This window comes from Arachis ipaensis, chromosome B1 (genome assembly GCF_059453495.1).
Source record: "Arachis ipaensis isolate K30076 ecotype BB chromosome B1, ASM5945349v1, whole genome shotgun sequence".
Taxonomy (NCBI): domain Eukaryota; kingdom Viridiplantae; phylum Streptophyta; class Magnoliopsida; order Fabales; family Fabaceae; genus Arachis; species Arachis ipaensis.
In genome coordinates this window covers 2,351,873-2,374,224 of record NC_142436.1, presented here as the reverse complement: position 1 = coordinate 2,374,224, position 22,352 = coordinate 2,351,873, and the positions used below count along the sequence as shown (strand labels likewise).

At 30.0% G+C, this 22,352-nt stretch overlaps 2 long non-coding RNA genes across 2 annotated transcripts; both read right to left on the bottom strand.

Moving 5' to 3' along the window:
* Positions 1–5,843: 5,843 nt before the first annotated feature.
* Positions 5,844–6,933, bottom strand: LOC148575545 (uncharacterized). The gene is made up of 2 exons (XR_015900183.1): positions 6,760–6,933; positions 5,844–6,195 (listed from the first exon to the last, which is right to left on the bottom strand). It is a non-coding gene; the product is annotated as an uncharacterized LOC148575545 (long non-coding RNA).
* A 9,534-nt stretch (positions 6,934–16,467) lies between these two features.
* LOC148575544 (uncharacterized) lies at positions 16,468–17,814 on the bottom strand. Its single transcript, XR_015899742.1, has 2 exons — positions 17,630–17,814; positions 16,468–16,812 (listed from the first exon to the last, which is right to left on the bottom strand). It is a non-coding gene; the product is annotated as an uncharacterized LOC148575544 (long non-coding RNA).
* Between the last annotated feature and the right edge of the window lie 4,538 nt (positions 17,815–22,352).

The following is a 22,352-nucleotide window of genomic DNA, read 5'->3' as shown; positions in this document are numbered from 1 at the left end:
ATCCATTTATTAAAATGGTTACATAACTGATAATCAAAATATTGTAACCAAACAAGTAGCTAAATTCAGTAGCAACATAAACCAAATCTTACAAAAGAAGATTTATTTTCTTCAATATAGACTAAACCAAACCAACCTAAACAACAAAAGATCTATTTCCTCCAACGTAACAAAATATGGTGTTGGAATCCTTAAAAGCATCATTTCTTCGTAGACTGCTTCAATCCCAGTATTAGAATAAGGGTGAACAATCTAGATGCTGTGTCACTGGTTGCAGCTGTCATGGCCTTAGCACTAACACTCTTCTGAGTCTTTGCCCCAATTACTATTTGTTTTGGACGGTTAAAAGGTTGCTGAGCATGGAATTAACAAAATTATTATGAAGATGTTTCATACAAATTTCAACATACGCATTAAGTCATTCAAAATTTGCATACCTTAGAATTGTCTAAGACATTTTTTGTGACATGTGAAGAAGAATCTTTAATTTGAGTATTATGAGAGGGAGGATTAGAATTTTGCAAGCTACCAAGTTTAGATACATCAGCTTGTGTTTTTAATGAAACCAAAAAAAGACAATGAATATATTTGAGGGTAATGTCACAAATTATAGGTCAGATAGGTCCCCAAACATTAGGTTATCAGACAAATAGGTCCCTATAGAAGCATAATCATCAGGCAGATAAGTCCCCTGGAACAGTCAGATAGGTCCCCCATTTAAAACGTTGTCGTTTCGCAACTTTGCCTTTTATGGTGGGGACGAATTTGTCCTCCAAGAAACGACGCCGTTTGCCTCATGATCCAATATGACGTCGTTTTGTCCAACTTGGATGGAGACTAAATTGTTGTCCTGGAGGTAACACGTGATAGTTAACCTGACACGTCAACCCGTTAACCTCCATATAAGACATCCTAACCGGGTCAAACTGCCATATGGACGTATCTGGTATATAACTAAAAACGTCAGGGTCAAAATTTTAGTTAAATTTTATTGGGAACAAATCTGTCCGACTGTGAATTTCTTGAGGACCTATTTGGGGTATTACTCATAAATATATTATGTTTGAAATATGCTTCTAAAATAAATTATTCATAAATATATTTACCTAATATAAATTTTATATTTTTTATTATTTATACTAATAGCAAAAAATTTATAAAATAAAGAAATTCATAAAGTACTTATATTTAATAAAGAAAAGGTGTCGTGTATAGTAAACAAATAACGCAATGTCTATAAAAAAAATCAACTAAAATATTTTAAAACGGATTTTATATGTATTCACTAAATGTTGTCAAAATAATAATAAGAAGAAGAATAAGAATAATAATAATAATATATTGATTTGAGTAGTAGAATTTAATAATATATTATTAAAAAATATTAACAAACGATTCTTTAATTATTTAGATAAATTTAATATACAAATAAAAATAAAAAATACTATATTCAAAACATTGTATAAAAAAATTCAAGAATTATTTAAAATATATATAATATTCATAGAGATATAAAAGAAATCAAAATAATTATTAGAGATATGATATAAAATATTATAATTATTAATAAATTTTACTATAAATTTATCATTATTTGCAAGCACATGAGTCAACTTTAAATTTCAATTACAAAATATCTTCTTTCTAAATAAATTTGGTTAAAAACTCAACATAAGTATTTTAAATATGAGAATATGACCTTTCATTTGGCTTAAAAACATAAATTTGTGATATTTTGTCTTTTTAATAATATCTAGCATATAAGAAAATTCCCTGTAATATAAACTATGAACTGAATATTCCTTAAATAAAATGAAAGTCTAATAATAAATAGTTCTTTTTTCTAAATTTCGTTACCAAATAAATGTCATATTGCATTACATGCTAAAATACATCTATAATTGAATTAATTTATAATTTTATCAATAACTTGAATTTTCTAATGAATCATTAATATTGCATATAGTGATTGCTAAACAATTGTCCTTGTGTATAATTTAGCAATTTAGTTTTAACTTTTAAGTAACTCATTTAAGTTTAAAGTTGTGTGTTTAACTCTCATTATTTTATTTTAATAAAAAATTAAAATTGTTTTTTTTTTTTGTAGTTTTTATTTTATGAATGGGTTACCAAATATCATTAATACATTATTGATTATGTAACTAATGGATATTCATGATATATACATTAATAGTGATTCATAATACTTATTTCCACTAATTATTCTTAATTTGTTTTCGTACTCGAAATGAAGGAATGACTAACATTATTTGTTATTTTTCATTTTATCACTTTATTAATCTAGTCATTGCTAAAAAAATTATTTTTAGTAATTATTTATTTTATTTTTATTAGTAATAAAAATAATCACTAATATATTTATCCATAATTAGACATTAATCGTTTTATATATATTTTTTAATTAAAAAAAATTAACGACAATTATACAATTACTAATAAAAATCTTTTCAATTACTACAAAAATATAATTACCATTATAACATATTATAATAACAACAAAAACATAAATTAAATAAAAAATATAATATTCATTATATTATTGTAACTAAAAATTTGTCATTAAAATTATTTTTATTATAGTGAAGTTGGGAAGCACATAAAAGTTGAAAAGAAGGCAAAGAATCGAATGAATTCAAAAAGTTAAAAGTAAAATACAAAACATATAGAGAGAAGCTTTGTTTCCGAAAGAAAATGCAATTTCAAAAACTAGAGGAGGTAGGCGAGTTAGCCCTCTCCTTTCGGTCCATCTAACCAAAAGTTCATTTCATTCTTTCTAGTGAAGCGGTTTCAAGAATATAATTATAGTACGATAATTAAAAATATTAAATGACAATAAAAAATAATTAATTTTATTTTTAAATTTAAATTTTAATTTTGAATGGAATCTTAATTAATTTTATTTTAAATTATTGTGATATGATTAATAAATTTGAAAGATTTAAATTTAAAACTAAGAATATATTTAGTTTGTGTTGCAACACTCTATTACACATAACCTTACGCTTAAGTCGTAAAGTAGAGATGGCGAGGTATTACGATATCTAAAAGTAAAATATGTATATAAATATAGTTAAAAGAGTTCATATCTAAGTGTCTTGGAGAATAAGCTAAACAAAAGCGAAACAAAAAAATCGTATCACACTCGCATGGATAATCGTAAAATGGATATGTAAGATCAAAAGAAGGCTAAAAACATAATATACAAATTGAAATTCCAAAATATAGATATCAATGTCCAAACTCTACCTGCAAAACTAAGGCCAGCCAAAGTATGTAATTACATATATATATACAAGCTAAAATATAACTCAAACTCCAAAATAAACACCTGTTTTTCCAAGTCAACCTCTAGGAGGAACAAAATACAAAATATACATGCGAAGATTCTATATACATGCGAATTATTCTATATAAATATATACATAACCTAAAGCAAAATATAATAACCCAAAAGATAGTTCTTCGCTTGTAAGGAAGGTCTCCAGATGCTCAACGAGGTGCCTCTCGACTTGCATCTGAAAAACAACAGGAATATGTATGGAATGAGAACTGGGGATTCTCGGCATTGTAAAGGTTCCTGCATAGTTAATATAAAAAGTCAGAGACATTCCTAGAACTTCGACACTCATATTAATCTTAAAATTTATTTTAAACCAATAATATCGGTAATCTAACTAAAGGATCATAATCCTATTTTAACTCTGCACCTTCTGTCAACTCTAAACTTCCAAATCACCCGTAGAACAAGCCTCTTTCAATCTTCCACCAAGAGAGGGTCTCTCAAAAGCATACACATACAATTCAAGTAAGAAAAACATAGATAGAGGTATAATTACAACAAGTAGAACAAGTAGCAGGTAAGTAGAGTTAAGAAACCAAAACAATACACACTCAAGCAAAACATACAAATACACATGTTGTATGCCTGTCCTATGACCGATGAGTCTCATTGCCAGTTATAAAGCCAAACCCAACATATCTGGTAGCTAACCCTTGACAGAACACCAAACGCGGAGCAAGTGGGACAATGCCGCAATGCCATCTTACCCGCATACTCGGAGCAGGGGACAACTTCACCATTGCCTCTTACCCAGGTGGTGTTACAGTTCTCAACCCAGAGCCAGCGGCGACATCACTCAACCCTTATATCTTACCCAGAGTCTCAAACTCTTATCCGGAGCAAGTGATCAACGCTATTGCCTCTTACTTGGCTTTCTCAACATATACCTGGAGCGAGTGGACAACGCCACCACCTCTTACCTGGTCACACATATCTCATTATCATTATAATTCATTCATATTTATTTAACAATTAGACTTAAAAATCAATTCTCGTCATCCTTCATTCTTTATTATCACACCTCTTATTTCGTTCATCAACAATTCATATTTAAAACACAATTCATTCTTTTCTAAATAAAACACACTCGAAACGTAATCCATTTTTTAATAACTCAAAATCAAATTATAAAATCTTTAAAAATCCAAATCTTTCTAAATAACCACTTCAAATGAAGCCTCCTATTTTCATAAAATTTTTGATAGCATCTCCTATAAAACTCGAAAATTTGCCACCCCTCAAGGATCCCAACCAGCAAACTAAACACCTCTCGGTCATTCAAATCATTTTCAGTATCAAATTATTTCAAAATCAAAACAATTTCAATATTAATTTTTTTCCAAAAAACCAACCAACTTCAATAGCAATCTGTTTACGAAATTATATTGAATCACACATCACATACCATATACACAATCCATCAATAATTCATTCAGTTCATTCCTATCTTAAGGTCTTCTACCCTAAGTTTTCACGTGACATTAAACATTAACTACGAGAAACCAAAGCCATACCTTGGCCGATTCCCCCTTAAACTCAGAACACCTCAAAAATCTCTCCTTTCACAAGCTCTAAGCTTCTAAACGTCAATTGCTCAAATTTAATCACCCAGATTTCGTTTCAAACCGCCCAATTGAACTTCAAATCAACAAGAACACAATCTTACCCACGGATTAATTGGACAAAACCCAATGATTATCTGCTACTAAAATTCATCTAAACCATCAAAATCATTCAATTCCTCAATACCTAAACTCAAAATCCACAAAATTTAGGAGAGGAATAACTGAACAATAAATGCAAATTTCTTACCACTTTCTTCAGATATAATTGAAAAAAATTTTGAGACGAACACGTGATCACTGACAGCTCGTTAATCGGAACTCCGAATTAAAAGTTACATGCAATTAAAATTGGAAACAAGGGTTACGGTACTGTGTTTCATCTACTTCTTCTCCTCTCAATCAGTGAAATTTTTGAATTTTTAAAGGGGAGGAAAGGTTGAATCAAAGTTTTAAACGTGGATTAGATTATGGGCTTGGGCCTACTTGAGTCCTGGTTCGTTTGGTTTGGTCTGTTAGCTCAATTTTATGTCAAAATTTTTAAAATTAGCGTCAAAATTCGTATTTTTTATATTTTTACTCTTCTAAATTATAAAATTAATTTTTCTAATTTTTTAAATAATAATTTATTTATTGGCTAATTAATTATTAATTTCACAGGATTTACATGTGTCACACGATTCACATATAGTTTTGTCATACGGAATTAATTTTTCATGGGAATAATTTTAATTTCCGTTTTTTACAGTTAAAAATGTTACGTCTTAATCTTTCATAAATAAAAATAGTAGTTTATTTTTATACATTAAGCATGATTATTTGTGATTTTTAAATTTATAATTTCTTACGATTTACACCCACCATATTTAAAGGAGAAAACAAAATAAAATGAAACATAAAAAGATATAAAATGAAACAAATGGATAAAAGAAAAATATTATTCATGTAACTCTGATAGGTCCAGTTACATCATTTTTGCAAGCTATTAGCTATGTACATAGCTGTTGATTATTATTCAACCTACGATATACCAAATTAAAGTGTAGGCATATGGTATACATTTTATTCCTTTATTCTCATATACTAGTTTGAAGATTTAACATAGCAAAGATGTAACAAATTAACGTCTTTCACTTGTATGCTATTAGCAACATACAGTGTATCCCAGCACACAACAAAGATTGCGACATTGAATGTCGAAGTTTCCACCATCCAAGTTTCCTGACCCAACTGGTGGTCCAGCAATTTGACTTATTTTTTCTATTTTATAAACTGCAAGTAGACAAATGATACATTTTTAGAAATTAAATATGGAAGTTTCGAAAACATGTTGAATTATAATTTGTAATTTATAACATAAGAAATACAATTGAAAAGAAAATACCATATCATATGCTACAAATATAGATACTTGATAATGAAATAATGAAATTATGTCCTTTTTTTTTTTTACCAAAAGATATAAGACTCGAACCCGCAACCTCTTAATTGAGTATGGGGAGACTATGTCATTTGAGCTATTACTCATTGGCAAAAATATATGATTCGAACTCGCAACCTCTTAATTGAGTATGAGGAGTCTATGCCATTTGAACTATAACTCATTGGCATAAGTAAAAGCCTTTCATAAACAATTTTTTATGAATTATATATAAGAATTTAATTTTGATGCATTATCAGCACGTGTATTCAATCACATAACGTCATGTTAAAAAAAATAATTACCTTTTATATTGACTGTGTAAATGATCATTATCAGTACATCAAAATTAAACTATATATATATATATATATATATATATATATATATATATATATATATATGCTAAAACAAACCTGTTCCTGCAGTACATCCTTTTGCTGGTAAGTCCAGAGCTAGAACCTCTGAAGGGATTAAAACAATCACGGCTAAAATTGCAAGGATCAAAAGAGCGTTCTTGAAAGCCATCTTCTAGTTGAAATATATTTTTGCTAAAAAAGAGATAAGAGAGTACTTTGTATAAAAACAAAAATAAAAGAAAGCAGTATGTGGTAGACACCTTAACTTTTGAAGTATATATATAGGGGTGCACATCAGTTATGAATTGGACTAGCGGGGTTAAAATGGTCAATTCGATATATAATTAGCATATACTAATTTTGTAAATTTATATGATAAATGAATACAATTTTATCTTTAAAAAGTGAATTTAATAATTAAAAGTTATATAACATTTATATCAAAATAAATTAATTTAAAATAATTATAATATCATATAATATAAAAAATTTAATTGATCTATAAAAATATAATATTTTTTACTAATTTTATTGCAAACTATACATTTTAGTTATAAAGTATAATTTTGAAATGTATTGAATATATCTAAAGATATTCCAAAAATTACATCAGATAAGAATGACAAATCTAAATCTAACTAAAATATCTCAAATATTAAACAATCTAAATATAAATATGGTAAACAAAGTTACAAATATCCAAAAAATTAATTTAGGTTGACCAGCATGTTATCCTTGCCAAGTGAAACAATTTTCCAAGAATCAAAGTAAAAGCAAAATAGTAAGGTATATATTTAAAATATCAAACGTTGAAGATAAGTTAGAAACGTACTCTCATTTTATTTAGAATGCATTAATTTCTTTTAGAATGTGCCCAACTAAAATAAAATTTTCATTTGACCTTTTATTTTGTTATTATTATTGATTTTTTTTTTTAAATTAAGAGTAAAATTTGAATTTATGAGTCTATGATTTTTAGATAAGTATAAAAAGACTAATATTATCTAAGCTATAATTCATTATTTATTATTATTATTTGATAATTTAATAATCGGAGTATATCACTATGTTAAAAATATTCTAATTATTCATACTCGGTTCACTTGTTTTTATTATTCTTTTGTCAAATAATTCAAATCCTTTTGCATTAAGCTATATGTATTTTTAAAGTTATTTATTTTACAATAATACTAAAAAAACAAAAAATATCTTAAACTTGTTTTATTTCATATTTATTTATTATAAAAAATATTAAATAAAGTCACAAATAATAAATTTGATAATTTTTGTTTGTTCATTTTATTTCAACTTTTATAAATTTAATTTAATATTTGGTTAATTAAACTTAATCCATTACTTAAGTTAAAACTCGACAACTTAACCCTGAATAACTTAATCCGTTTATTGTACATAATGAGTAGTAACTTAGTTTTATTTATTTTAATTTTAAGTTGTAACAAACAAATTTAATGACTACAATGACTAATTTAATTATCAAACAGTCTTAACATTAATGTCATTTATAATATAATTTCTATGTAAGTTATCTTTTATTTTAAAAAAAAAAATCTTAAGATTTGAATTATTTTACTATTTTCATATATACTTCTTATACTAATTTGAGTGTCGAAGTACTTTTGCATATATTTACTATCTGTATTTTTTTTCTCGTCGAAGTATACATTTTTTCTAAAAATAAAAAGACAAGCTCAATTCCTTCTAAAGTGAGATATACACAATTCCTTCGAAAGTGAGATATACCACCATATATAATGAATAGTGTGCAATAACTATGCTTCTCCTCTTATTTTATTTGATTAAAACTGCTAATTCAACATAAAATCAAAATGCATTCATAATTATATAGAATGTTGATGGGGTTGCTTTTTTTTTCTTTCTTCCGTTGAAAAATTCTTTTAAAGCTCAAACTTGTCTAACTGCTGAAGCATTTCAAAGATGGTGATATTTTCATTAATGGAGTCATTACGGAATTCTGTTTTGATAGCCATTTTTTCTCTTTATCCACTAGGGGTGGCAAAACGGGTCGAGTCCGTCGGGCCAATCTGCTAAACTCGCTAAAAAAAGCGGGTCGGACTAGGATTTAGAGTCCGCCAAATTAAAAAAATTCTCCAAACTCGCACTGCCAAATTGACGGGTTTTGACAGGGCGGGGTTGGCTGGTCCACCGAATCGAAGATTTTTATTTTTCTTTTTTTATTAAATAAAAGAGTGATTACTATTATAAAACTAATAATTATAAAATTTTTAAACACTTTTTTTTCATTTTTTGTTTTTATTCTTCTTTTAGTTATTACTTTATTTATTTTATTTTACAATTTCGTATATATGTTCAAATTATGTGACTTATTTTTTAAAATAAAGATGATTCTTGACAAATATTATTTTGAACAATTTTATTGAAGTTCAAAATTAAAAAAATAGTAAAAAAATTATATTATAATTTGACTATTTTTTATTCGTATTTATTTTTTAATTATTATTTTTTGGTTAATTTTAATGAATTTTATTTTTTTTAAAAAAAAAAAGAGTCAAGCGAGCTAGCCCGCCAATCCGCCAATCCACCATAAAGTGGGGAGGGCTAGCATTTTGAACCCATTTTAGTTGGCGGGGCGGGCCGGTCCGCCCCGTTTATGGGGCGTATATATATATATATTTTGTTGGCTATAACTCGGTTTAGGTAAAATTATAAATCAAAATCTGCTTAAACATTGCGCTGCATCAGAAGTATATGGAGTACGTGTTTTGCTCTCCTAACAGACTTATCCTATAAAATCAAATGACTACGTGTCAACTCAAATCGGCACAGCAATCTCTCCGTAAATCTCTCTCAACAAGGTCACTAAAATATAGTTACGAGATAATTAGCTAAAACTCTACAAACCAGTTTTGGAAATATTTATAACCGTCCCAAACACAACAACTTTATAAATACAAATGACTCACTAGGTTAACTTCATATTTATTTTCTACTCTTACTAACTTGAGCATTTGAGTGTCTTTACAGGTGCCCACCCGCCGCCGTTCTTAGAGAAAATCGACGTATCTTGTCAAAGAAAAGCGAGTCCAAACATCAGGACAATGAGCTATACTTTGGAGTCGGTTATTCACGCAGCAACAATATATATATCCCCTTATATGAAATTTAAGTTTCTTTAATTTTTCCTTCTCTAAGAATTAAGTTTTAAATAGGGTAAATTATATTTTTTATCCTTAAAATTTGGTAAAAATTTTAAAAATACTCTTAAGTTTTATTTTGTTTCAATTTTGTCCCAAAAATTTTTAATTTGCATTAAATATACTCTAGACGGCTAAATTTTTGAAAAATTTAAGACCAATCTAACAATAATGCATGAAAATTATGCTTGATTTACTTGTGTTAAGAGATTATTAGTATGAAATTGTTGTTGAATCAGTATTAAATTTTTTGAAAAATTAGTTGTCCGGGTATATTTGATCAAATCGAAAACTTTTAGAACAAAATAAAACTTAAGAGTATTTTAAAATTTTTATCAAACTTCAAAGACAAAAAAGATAGGCCAGGGATGGCGACCTCTCCACACTTAAAATATAGCATCGTCTTCAATGCTCACTCAAGTTGGGTGTGAAGAAGTGCCATCACCGGAAGGATGGGCTGCTGGTGTCTCTGTGGAAGCCTGAAGGTCTGCAGACTGGATAAGTGTATGAGGATCTGTCTGCTGCAGTGGAGGTGCTAACTGTAGAGGAATCTCTGGGTCTGCGGCCTGGATCTGGTGTGGCTCCACATGCTGTGGCACAGCCTGCTCTGGTCCTGCCTGCTCTGCCTCTCTCTGTGCATGTGTCTCCTCCTCATGCTCGTCCGCCTCCTCCTCAGATGGCTCTGATGGTGTGTCAGGCTCGGAGAGGATGTCGCCGCTGGATCGGATCATCAACTTGAGGTGCTCATAGCGTCGCTTGTTGCGACGCTCAGATCTTTCATAATGCCGCTGGTTGCGGCGCTCCATCTGGTCTAGCTGCTGAAATAGGCGGTGCACGAGGTGGTAAATGGGATCTGAGGCAGGTGGAGGGGCAGTAGTGGTAGCTGGTGCAGTGTTCGATGAAGAAGGGGCAGCTGAAGGTGTGGTTGTCTCATCAGAAGTGGTGAGGAATGAGGGTCTGTGGCCTAAAGCCTGAAACTTCCTGCTGTGAGGGATAATCTTCTTGCAGTCCGCAGCAGGTGGCTTCTCATCAGCAAGCTCCCAAGGCACGTCAGCTCGACGGCCTAGCTGGGTGACCAGATAAGGAAAAGGGAGGGTGCCTCTAACATGGACCCTAGCCATGTAATACCGGATGAATCGTGGAAGATACAGGTCCTTACCCTCCATCACACACCAGATGAGGGTGATCATAGCAGCGGGCGGCTCTGTCTCATGAGTGTTCGGCATCATATAGTTGCTCAGAATCTAGTGCCAGAGCCGAGCCTCATCATTCAGGTAAATCAGCTTGATTCCCTTAGGCATCACTGTGTTCTTTCCCATGACCCATGGGACAGTAGGATCAAGGCCTATTCTCTGCTTGACAGCATCCCAGTCAAATCTCATAAAGCGCATATCCGCCTCAACCTTTTGGTAACCGTTAGGTTGATCTGATTTAGGCTGAAGGTGGAGGATGTCCTCAATGGCTTCCTCAGTGACCAAAATCTGTTTCCCTCTGAGGTGCACTGCATCTAGGAAAGTCTTGAAATAGTTGCAGTAAAACTCTCTGACCTAGGAAGCATTGACCTCTGTCAAGTTTCTCCCCAAGAAGAACCAGCCTCTTTGTTTTATCTGTTCGGAGGTGTACTGCTGTAGTTCTTCTAAAATTTTTAAAGTTCTCTCCAGGTACAGGTTCCTGGAAGTGGCAAACACTGGATACTTTAGCTCACAGTATCTGTTTGCAAATTTAACTGGATCATTCGCAGTAAGGAGCTGGTCAGCCTTCTCCTGCGGGGTAAAGTGCTTTTTCCGCCAGGAGTCATCATGCAAAATGTCCAGGATGGACATAGAGGATTCGCCTCTTTTTCGTTTGCCAGTGGTTGCTTTGCCTTTTCCTTTGCGCTAAGGGTCAGACATCCTGAAAAGTAGAGATTCCAGGATATAATTAAAGGACAAAAGCAGGAAAACAAGTAGGCAAATAAGATTTATAGCAATTTAAGCATAAAGGCAAACGAGCAGTAGAATTATGAAATGAGTTGAATATATGTACATTTTGGACTGTATGTGAGTTAAAAAATCGGAGATGAAAAATCACAATCCAAAATATAATATAGGTAGAATTCATGTTAATTAGGAAAAACAATAATCATGCCTTGAGTTAGAAAGTTAAAGTAGTTAGTTAAAAGACAAAAAGAGAAGTTAGAGAGTTAAAAGTGGGTAATAGGTGAAAAGAAAGTTAGAAAGTGAAAGTAGTGAGTTAGTAAAAAGGAAGTTAAGGTAAGTGGCATGATAAATGTTTCCTATGTAACACTAAATTCACAAATTTAAAGAATAATCAACTCATAATCAAGCAAAAATATCAGGTTATTGATGATAATTCATAAGGATAGAAAAGTTGCAAAACTAACATGAAATCATCAATAGTGCAAGTTATTAACTAGGGTATCAAAAGGAATAAGAATGCTAGCCCGGGCAGTCATGAAATGGTTTGGTTGTAGCCAGGTAAGGCAAAATATGAAATTTCCAAACTCAATACATGAAAATAATTTGCAGAAAATCGGGCAGCATTCTGGCTAAAATTGGGTGTTCCCGAGTAATAAACAGCGAGAAAAACAGTTCATATGAAAAAAAATATTGATGCAAAGAGTCACAAACAGTAGGAACAGTAAAGAACAGTCTTAACAGCAACATGAAACATGAAAGAACAACATATGAACAGTATGAGCATCACAGCAAAATCAGAATTGCGAAATAGATAAAACAAGTAGCAAGAACAGCGCAATTATCAGGCCTAAATCCACTAACCACATCCTAGATACCTAACCACCTAAAATCCACTACAAACATGCATCTCTAACTATCCGATTCTGAACAAAAATTGAAAAACTAACTAAGAAATCGAAAAGAGGAATCGCAGTATGGTGGAACCTGGTGTGTAGAAGGACAAATGTATGGAACAGAGATGAGGGCAGAGAGATGATGGTGGTGACGCGGCGGCGCTGGGAGGGAGCACGGCGGCGCGGTGGTGGAGCAGGGGCGGGTTGGGGATTGGGGTTTGGGTTGGGTGAGGTGGTAGAGGAAGGAAGAAGGGGGTGAAGGTTGTGGGTTACGGCGGTCGGAGGTTGGCCGCGGTGGGGGACAGTGGCGGAGGAGGGCGGCGGTGGGTGAGAGGGAAGGTTGGGAGTGGTGGAGGAAGAAAAGAAAGAAGAGAAGGAGAGATAGGGTGGTTTTCGGCGATGGGGTACGGTGGTGGGGATGGCACGGTGGTCGGCGGTGGTAGCTGGAAGTGTTGGTGGTTGGGTGGCAGAGGAGGGAGGGGTTGCAGAGAAGAGAAGGAGAAGGGGGGTATGGGCGACGTGATGAGGTTAGGGTTCGCGTGACTTGGGATTAGTGGATTCAAATCCACGCGAACGCGTGGGGCACGCGATCGCGTGACTAGGGTGAAATGGGTTCGACGCGGTCGCGTGATTGACGCAATCGCGTGGGTTGGGTAAAAGATGGGTGACGCGGACGCGTGAGAAGTATATGGAGTACGTGTTTTGCTCTCCTAACAGATTTATCCTATAAATCAAATGACTACATGCCAACTCAAATCTGCACAGGAATCTCTCCGCAAATCTCTCTAAACAAGGTCACTAAAATACAGTTACAAGATAATTAGCTAAAACTCTACAAACCAGTTTTGAAAATATTTATAACCGTCCCAAACACAACAACTTTATAAATACAAGTGACTCACTAGGTTAACTTCATATTTATTTTCTACTCTTACTAACTTGAGCATTGGAGTGTTTTACAGGTGTCCACCGCCGCCGTTTTTGGAGAAAACCGACGTATCTTGTCAAAGAAAAGCGAGTCCAAACATCAGGACAATGAGCTATACTTTGGAGTCGGTTATTCACGCAGCAACAATATATATATATCCCCTTATATGAAATTTAAGTTTCTTTAATTTTTCCTTCTCTAAGAATTAAGTTTTAAATAGGGTATACTATATTTTTTGTCCTTAAAATTTGGTAAAAATTTTAAAAATATTCTTAAGTTTTATTTTGTTTCAATTTTGTCCCAAAAGTTTTCAATTTGCATTAAATATACTCTTGACGGCTAAATTTTTGAAAAATTTAAGACCAATCTAACAATAATGCATGAAAATTATGCTTGATTTACTTGTGTTAAGAGGTTATTAGTATGAAATTGTTGTTGAATCGGTATTAAATTTTTTGAAAAATTAGTCGTTCGGGTATATTTGATCAAATCGAAAACTTTTAGAACAAAATTAAAACAAAATAAAACTTAAGAGTATTTTTAAAATTTTTATCAAACTTCAAAGACAAAAAATATATTTTATTCTTTTAAATATTAACAATTTTCATATATTAACAATTTTCACTTATTTTCCTATTTTTGCGTATTGTGACTTTTCTTTTTCACGCCTTAATCTTAATTAATCAATCTTGTATCCACACAATATAATTAAATTTTTAATCACTCTAATCTATTGCTGAATTATACTTCTCTTAATAATTGTATTACTAATATAAAATACAACAAAAAAGGTGATACATATATCCAAGAAAGAAAATAAATTTAAAAATCGAAAAAAGAAAGAAATTTTATATTAAAATATTTAAAAATAACATATCCAAAAAATAGTCATAATATATAAATTGAAATAATTTAAATTTTTTAAAAATTAATTTAATTAAATACTAATATTAGAACTAAATTATTTAAATAATATTAATCTATTCTAGTCCTTAGATACGTATAGATTATAGTCATTCTCGTAATAACAACCAACCGAAATAACATCATAAGATCGAACATTTAGAATCCATACAAATTCAGACAATTTTTTTGTTAAAATTGTCAAACTAAATTGACTTTTATTCTCTTCAATGGCATTGCATTGATGCACCAAAAGGCTAATAATTTCTCAAAAAAACATCATATGTTATAAAATTATTTTTAATACAAAAAGCTTAAGAGAAGATTATTTAAATATAATACCAATCTTTGAAATTGCATCTTCAACTTTGACACAAAATTTCCAAAACTGAACCTAAATTGAGAAAATTCAATCTCATTTCACGAACCGCAAAAGAAACACTATATAGCTTTTAGTAGTACAAAAATAATTATAGAAATTAATCATTGATATCAATATCAATTTACCACTATCAACGTTAGTATCATATTTATGGCAATTAAAATTATAAATTTATATTTATTTTTTTATTTTTAATTATTGATATCTTAATCCTTTTAAAAATATGTTTTGCTTTTTTAAAATATAACATATGTGCTGTTTATACCTTTTCTATTATTATTATTATTATTATTATTATTATTATTATTATTATTATTATTATTATTTGATATGGGTATCAATTTGTCACCATTAATATATGTATCAATTTGCCACTAATTATGCTTGATTAAAAATAATAATTAAAAAATATTAATAATTGATAATTAGTATTAAACAATCAATATAATAATTAGTATCAACTTGTATCAACGTGTATATCAACTTATATAATGATTGAGAATTAGAATTATATAAATTAATATAATAATTAGAATAATTAAAAATATTTAATGATTGACACCTTGTATAATAATGTATCAAATATTAATTTTTATATAATTATAAAAAAATATTTTTTAAAATAGATGGAGAAGAGACTAAATATAAATATATTGAAAATAGTATTTTTATTTTAGAAAAAAAAGTTAATGAGAAATTGATATCTCACCTCTAATATTTCAAAAAATATACTAATATATTAATAATACTAATAGTTGAAAAATAATTATGGAGACTTATTAATAATTAATACCTAAAATGAGTAAATTAAATGACAATAATTAGAAAGAAATCTTTAACAAATATGAGAAATAAAAATTAAAAAATTGGTAAATAATAAATATAAATATAAATATATTAAAAAATAATATTTTCATTTTGAAAGAAAAATGAACTCATAAGGAGATGACACCTCACTTTCATTAGTTAAGAAGAAAATTCAATTTTAATAAATTAAGTAGATGATAGCTACCGATTGGTCAAAATGCATGGGTAGTGACCCTGAAAAAAACTCGATCCTAATTCACCAATGATCGAATAATCGGTAATATTAAAATAAGAAAAAATATAGAAAAATAATAAATTTAGTGTACAATGTTTATAATAGAAATAAAATTGTGAGGAGAATTAATGGGAAAAAAACAAGTTGACTCCCAGATTGTAGTTTGTTTGTCACCCTAATTAGATGTTAATATAAAGTTATTAGTAAAAAAAAAATTAAGACAAACTCATTCCCATTATTATCTTTTAAAAATTAAATCGATAATACGTAATATGTTAGAGACTCATTTTATCATTAATTCTTAATTTAATTTAATTTAGCGGATCGGATTAGAAGTCAACTAAGTCTTGAATAAATTTTATTTTTAGGATAAAATTCTAAAAAAAAAAAAATCTTAGTATACAGTTGTAGACTATATTGCTTGGATTATAATTCTTCATTAGGGCAACAAATCAAATAAATTTGAAAAGTTAAAAATAAAATACAAAACATAGAGAGAAGCCCTGTTTATGAAAGAAAATGCAATTTCAAAAACCTTACCACATCAACCAAATAGATCCAGTTACATAATCTTTGCAAGCTACGCACAGAGCTATTGATTATTATTCTACCTATGGTATACATTTTATTCCTTTATTCTCATATGGCAGTTATAAGATTTAACATAGACAGATGTAACAAATTCACATCTTTCATTTGTATGCCATTAGCAACAAAAACAGAATCCTATTACAGCACAACAAAGACGTTTACATTGACTAATGTTGTATTTTCCACCATCCAAGTCATTGACATCTCTTCCTAACCCAGTTGGTCCAGCAATTTGACCTATTTCTTCTATTTTATAAACTGCAGGTAGACAATGATACATTTTTTAGAAATATGCAAGTTCGGAAGATTGATAACATGAGAAATACAATCATATTTGAAAAGAAAATGTCATATGCTATAAAAATATGGATTGATAATGAAATAATGAAGGGTTAACTTTCAAAAACGTTTTCGAATTACTCAAACGCTGAACAAAAATGCATTCAAATTTTGTTATTGACAAAAATGCCCTCAAATAATTTAAAAATGCGATAAAAATGTTCAACAATAAATATGTATTTTCAAAAAATGCCTTCGAAATTGAATTTTGATTAACTTTTTTATAAATACGATTAAAAAAATGAGATATTTTTATCCTTAAAATTTAGTGATTTTTTGTTAATAAAATATCACAAAAAATCACCAAATTTTAAGAATAATAATATATCATTTTTTTAATCATACTTGTAAAAAATTGCATCAAAATTTAATGTCTAATGTATTTTTTGAAAAATACATATTTAATATTAGATAATTTTATCCCGTTTTTAAATTATTTAATGGCATTTTTGTCGATAGCAAAATTTGAGTATATTTTTGTTAGCGTTTGAATAATAATATCTTATTTTTTAATTATACTTATAAAAAATTGCATCAAAATTCAATGTCTAATGTATTTTTTGAGAAATACATATTTAATATTAGATAATTCATGCACGTTTTTGGTGATTAACCCAATAATAAAATATATATTTTTCGTCACTTCTGAAGATAATTCAAAAAGAGAAATTTAGAGTTAACAAGTAAAAGTCCTTTATAAACAATTTTTATGTCATATATAAATGCTAAAACAAACCTGGTCCTTGGGTATATTCTGTTGCTGGTAAGTCCCGAGCTAGAATCTCCGAAGGACTTAGAACAATCACGGTTAAAATTCCAAGGATCAAAAGAACATTCTTATAAGTCATCTTATAATTGAAAATAGCTTGTTGAAATATATTTTTGAGAAAAAGAGATAGAGACTTTGTTTAGGAAGAAAAAACAAAAGAAAACAGTGTGGTAGACACCTTAACTTACTAAGTATAAATAGGGGTGCACATTAAATTAGCTTATGAATAGGCTGAGTTGGGTACACTAATTTTACTTAAAAATATATTTTTTAATGAAAAAGTCTAGGGAGCCAGCAACTTTGTTAAATTTTGGCCAGAAAAAAAAAGTGAACCATTGGATGAAATCTCATATCATTAAAATCATCATTGATGGCTATTTGATGGCTACAAATCACAAAAGTTACTGTCTCCCTAACATTCCTCATTTTTAATTATAAAATATGATTACTCTATGCACAAAGCAGAATTCGAATTCTTAACATCTGTTTAAGTAAACTAGTGAACTAACTATTAAACCAACCTAATTTAATTATTATAATAATAATAATAATAAAGGAAAAATTCTTAACGTTATAATAATTAAAATTTTAATTTAAATAAATAATTAATACTTTTTACAGACGGTTTGGTGGTTGGTAAATTGTTAAAGAGTAAAGTATCGTTTTTGTCCCCAACGTTTGGGGTAAATCCTATTTGTGTCCCTAACGTTTAAATCGTCCTATTTGTATCCCTAACGTTTGTAAAAATGATTCAATGTTATCCTGCCATCAATACACATCATGAGCGCTTTAGTTTGAGTTTTAAAAATCTCTTCTTGAAGTTAGAATACAAATGTCTGGGATAGAATCGATGATCTACTCCGAAAAATAGCTCATCAAATGTTGAAACTAACTCCTACAACATTTACATAATTCACTTTTCTAGGGACATAATTAAATCTAAACACAAATAGTGGGTATAATATTAAAATCGAACACATCCAAGTGAGACCTAATTGAGAATAAATACATCCAAGTGAGAATAATTGAAAAATATAATCTGATTTGTTAGTATAATTGATAGTAGGATAACATTGAATCACTTTTATAAACGTTAAGGATACAAATAGGACAATTTAAACGTTAGGGACACAAATAAGACTTACCCCAAACGTTGAGGACAAAAACGATACTTTACTCATTGTTAAAAGTTATAATATAATAAAATGATTAGTGAGGATAGAGAAAAAAACCCCCTAAAATTGGGTATTAATTATTGAGGATAGAGAAGAAAAATCCTAAAATTGAGTGAGGAGTAGTTAATGAATATGAGTCACATTGAAGGTAAATTGTGAACGTTATAATATAACAAAATAATTAGTGAGGATAGAGAAGAAAAAACCCCTAAATTATATTTCCCACAACCTCCCACTTTCAACTGATAGCCTCTCTACTTCTGAATTATTCATCTAACTATTTTCTTTTTTGCTAATTGACTTCCACTCTTTCAAATAATTTAGAATAATATTCTATGCCTCCTCCGAATTAATAATTTTATTTTTGAAAGATTTTTTAATTGCAAATTACAAGTTTATCCACCTTCTCTTAACACCTCTTACACTTGGTTGATCACACCAAAACTAAAAAAAGACTCTCACCTCTTTTGGACTGACCCAACTCACTCCACCTCTCTCCAAAGCTTTCGTCCACAAACATAGTGTATAATTACAATGAATAAAGAAATGATCTTCATCCTCTTCCACTAAGTCACACAATATACAAGTTACCTTATTAGTTGCTAGCACGTTGATTTATGTCAATCTCTTGATGGTATACCTATTTCTAAAATATTTAATTATATAAAATATTTAAAATATTTTTATTTTAATAATCAATAATATAATATATACTATTTCTAAATTTATTTTAAGAATACATGTTAAGAATAAGATTATACACGCTGACAAGTGATGATATTTAAGTGTATCCTAGTGTATTTGTAGAAAAATTTTTTACTTTTTATTAAGACACGATTGGACGTAAAAATACACATATCGGACAAGTGTCAATAAGTATCGTATCCAAAATGTATCTGACACACAAACACGACAAATAAAAAAGTGTCCGTATTTTATATGTTTTCAGTGATATACCTAGCCTTATGTCACATGATCCACATTCTACACCTGTTGGTCTTAACATATCCGTTTAGCTTATTATATAGGTTTAATTACTCTTTGGTCCCTATAGTTTTGTGAAATTTTTAATTAGGTTTTTATACTTTTTTTTTCTTTTAATTGGATCCCTGCACCAATATTTTTTTTTTTAATGAGATCCCTCTTGGCAGTAATTGACTTAATTTTAAGGGATCCAACTAAAAAAAATTGGTATAGAAACCCAAATAAAAGAGAAAAAAAAGTGTAGGGACCAATTAAAAAAATTTAGTGTAAGGACTCAATTAAAAGGAAAAAAAGTATAGAGACCTAATTAAAAATTTCGCGAAACTATATGAACCAACAGAGTAATTAAACCTATTATATATTGACTATGAGTATTTGTGTTTGATGGTTATCAGTGGCTAAGAGAATGGGGGGTTGAATCTTAGCCCCTTTTTGCTGAGTAAGACTTGCTGTCCTTTTAAAACGCTTCAGGAAATATTTCTGTTTTTTGTCTCGTCACTGGTCAAGAGACTTTTTCTTTTTGTCTCATAACCAATGAGGAGATATTTTTCAATTTTGTCTCCTTCGAACAAAATCATAATTTGAGTAGAGTAGAGAGAGAAAATCACACCCAAAAGTATCCTGGTTCAGCTGCTAAGTGCAGTGCAGCCTACATCCAGTCTCCATCACAACAATGATGGAATTTCACTATAATCAAACAGATTACAGACACCAATTCTCCCTAGGAACTATCCTTCCTATCTGGGACAAGTCCAAAATCTATCCCCAATCCTAAACTTGACTTGGTCACCTACCAATCTTTCAACTGCTAAGTGCTAACCCAACTTGCAAGAAAATTCCCACAGAATCATGAAACACAACACAGATGTACAAAGGACCTCTAGGACATCTATGGCTTTTTCTTTTAATTTTGTATACTTTGTCTTTTTCCGCTCTATGACTTTTTCTTACAAACCTCACTGTTTGCCTTTTTTCATGAGACTCAAGACAGACAAAATTAAACAGAAAAATTATAGAATGAAAACATTGAAGGAGAAGAATTTCTGTTAATTTGGGTAGCTATGAGAACTCTGTGCTTTGCACTCTTAACTCCTTGCTTCAAACCCTATCTGTTCTCCCTTATTTATAGAAGGGGAAGCCTCCAAGGTTGAAACTGTTGAACCGAGTCAACTTCTTCTTCTTCATGCAAAAATCGGTTCGGCCAGAGAGAGGAGAGAGAAAACCGAATGCTATGACCAACATGTAATTACCTCTGTGTCTTTCCTTCTCACCAAGTTTCATCAATCCGAGCCTTCTATCTTGACTTGCTCCCCAAGAAGGATTCCTAGCCCTTGATGAGTTCTTGATGCTTGACAGCTCCTCCTGCCCTTATCCTCTGCCTCATCCTCCACGTAGCTATAGTAGCTAACTCCTGTAGTGGTTGAGCAAAGGTAGAGACGAGTCATACTTCCAAGGGATCTTCTTCTTCTGACCGAAATGGATTTTCTCCATTTTTGGTTATGGAGAGCTTGAGATCACTTCACCACATCTTATCTTTTGTGGCAAAGATCTCAGCCACATCATACTTTTGATTTTATTTTTCTTGATGCCATTATCACTATGGCTCCATAGTTGAGCCTAGCTTCATCTACCTTCTTCTGATAGCTTGTGGTTTCTTCCATATTTGCTGTGAAGTGACCGAAACTGATGAGAGAAGAGAGAGAAGAGAGTGAATGCTTTCAAAGGAAATAAAACCAATCACACTTAATAAAAATCCACTTTCCTCTTTCATAGTAACATGTGAAGCAATAATAGTAAGGTGAGTTCTATAGTGTCTTTGTTATGGTGCTTAAATTGCCTAACTTCCCTTTTAAAGTAAAAAATAAAATGTTTAAAATAAAAAGTAAATCATATAAATTTTATTAAATATTATTTATTTACCTTTTTTAGTAACTTAGGTACAAAGTAATAGGCACCATAACATTCACCTAATAGCAATCACATCAATTTCAAACTTTCTCTCTCATATTACTAATGTCTGCATTAACTACATTTAATCAAATTTTGAATTCCATCAAATGAAGAGAGTGGAATCCATTGAAAGCATATAACCATTTCATAAAAAATTGGATTCCATCAAGTTAAATGAGTAGCTTAAACATTGGCCCTAATTCCTTTTTAATTTCGGACCAACCATTTTGTTGGGCTTAAAAAAGTTTTCCTCCCCCAACAAGTATAACAATTCAGTCATAATTCATATAATAATTTTGCACAAAGAAGACTGTATTCAATCATATTGGGCTTGCCCTTTTCGGTCCAAAATAAATCTGCACAACAAAAATTATTAATTAATAAATGTTAATTTAAGATCAAACTAATAATTTTGTAATTTATTATTTTAATAATATTTGATTATCATCAAATTAATTTGGAATTTTTATCAGTATTTTTTAAATATATATATTTTTTACTATTTATAGTTTTACATGCATCGTGTTTAAAAGAAAAAACAAAATAAATTGAAACATAAAAAAATTGTAAAATTAAACAAA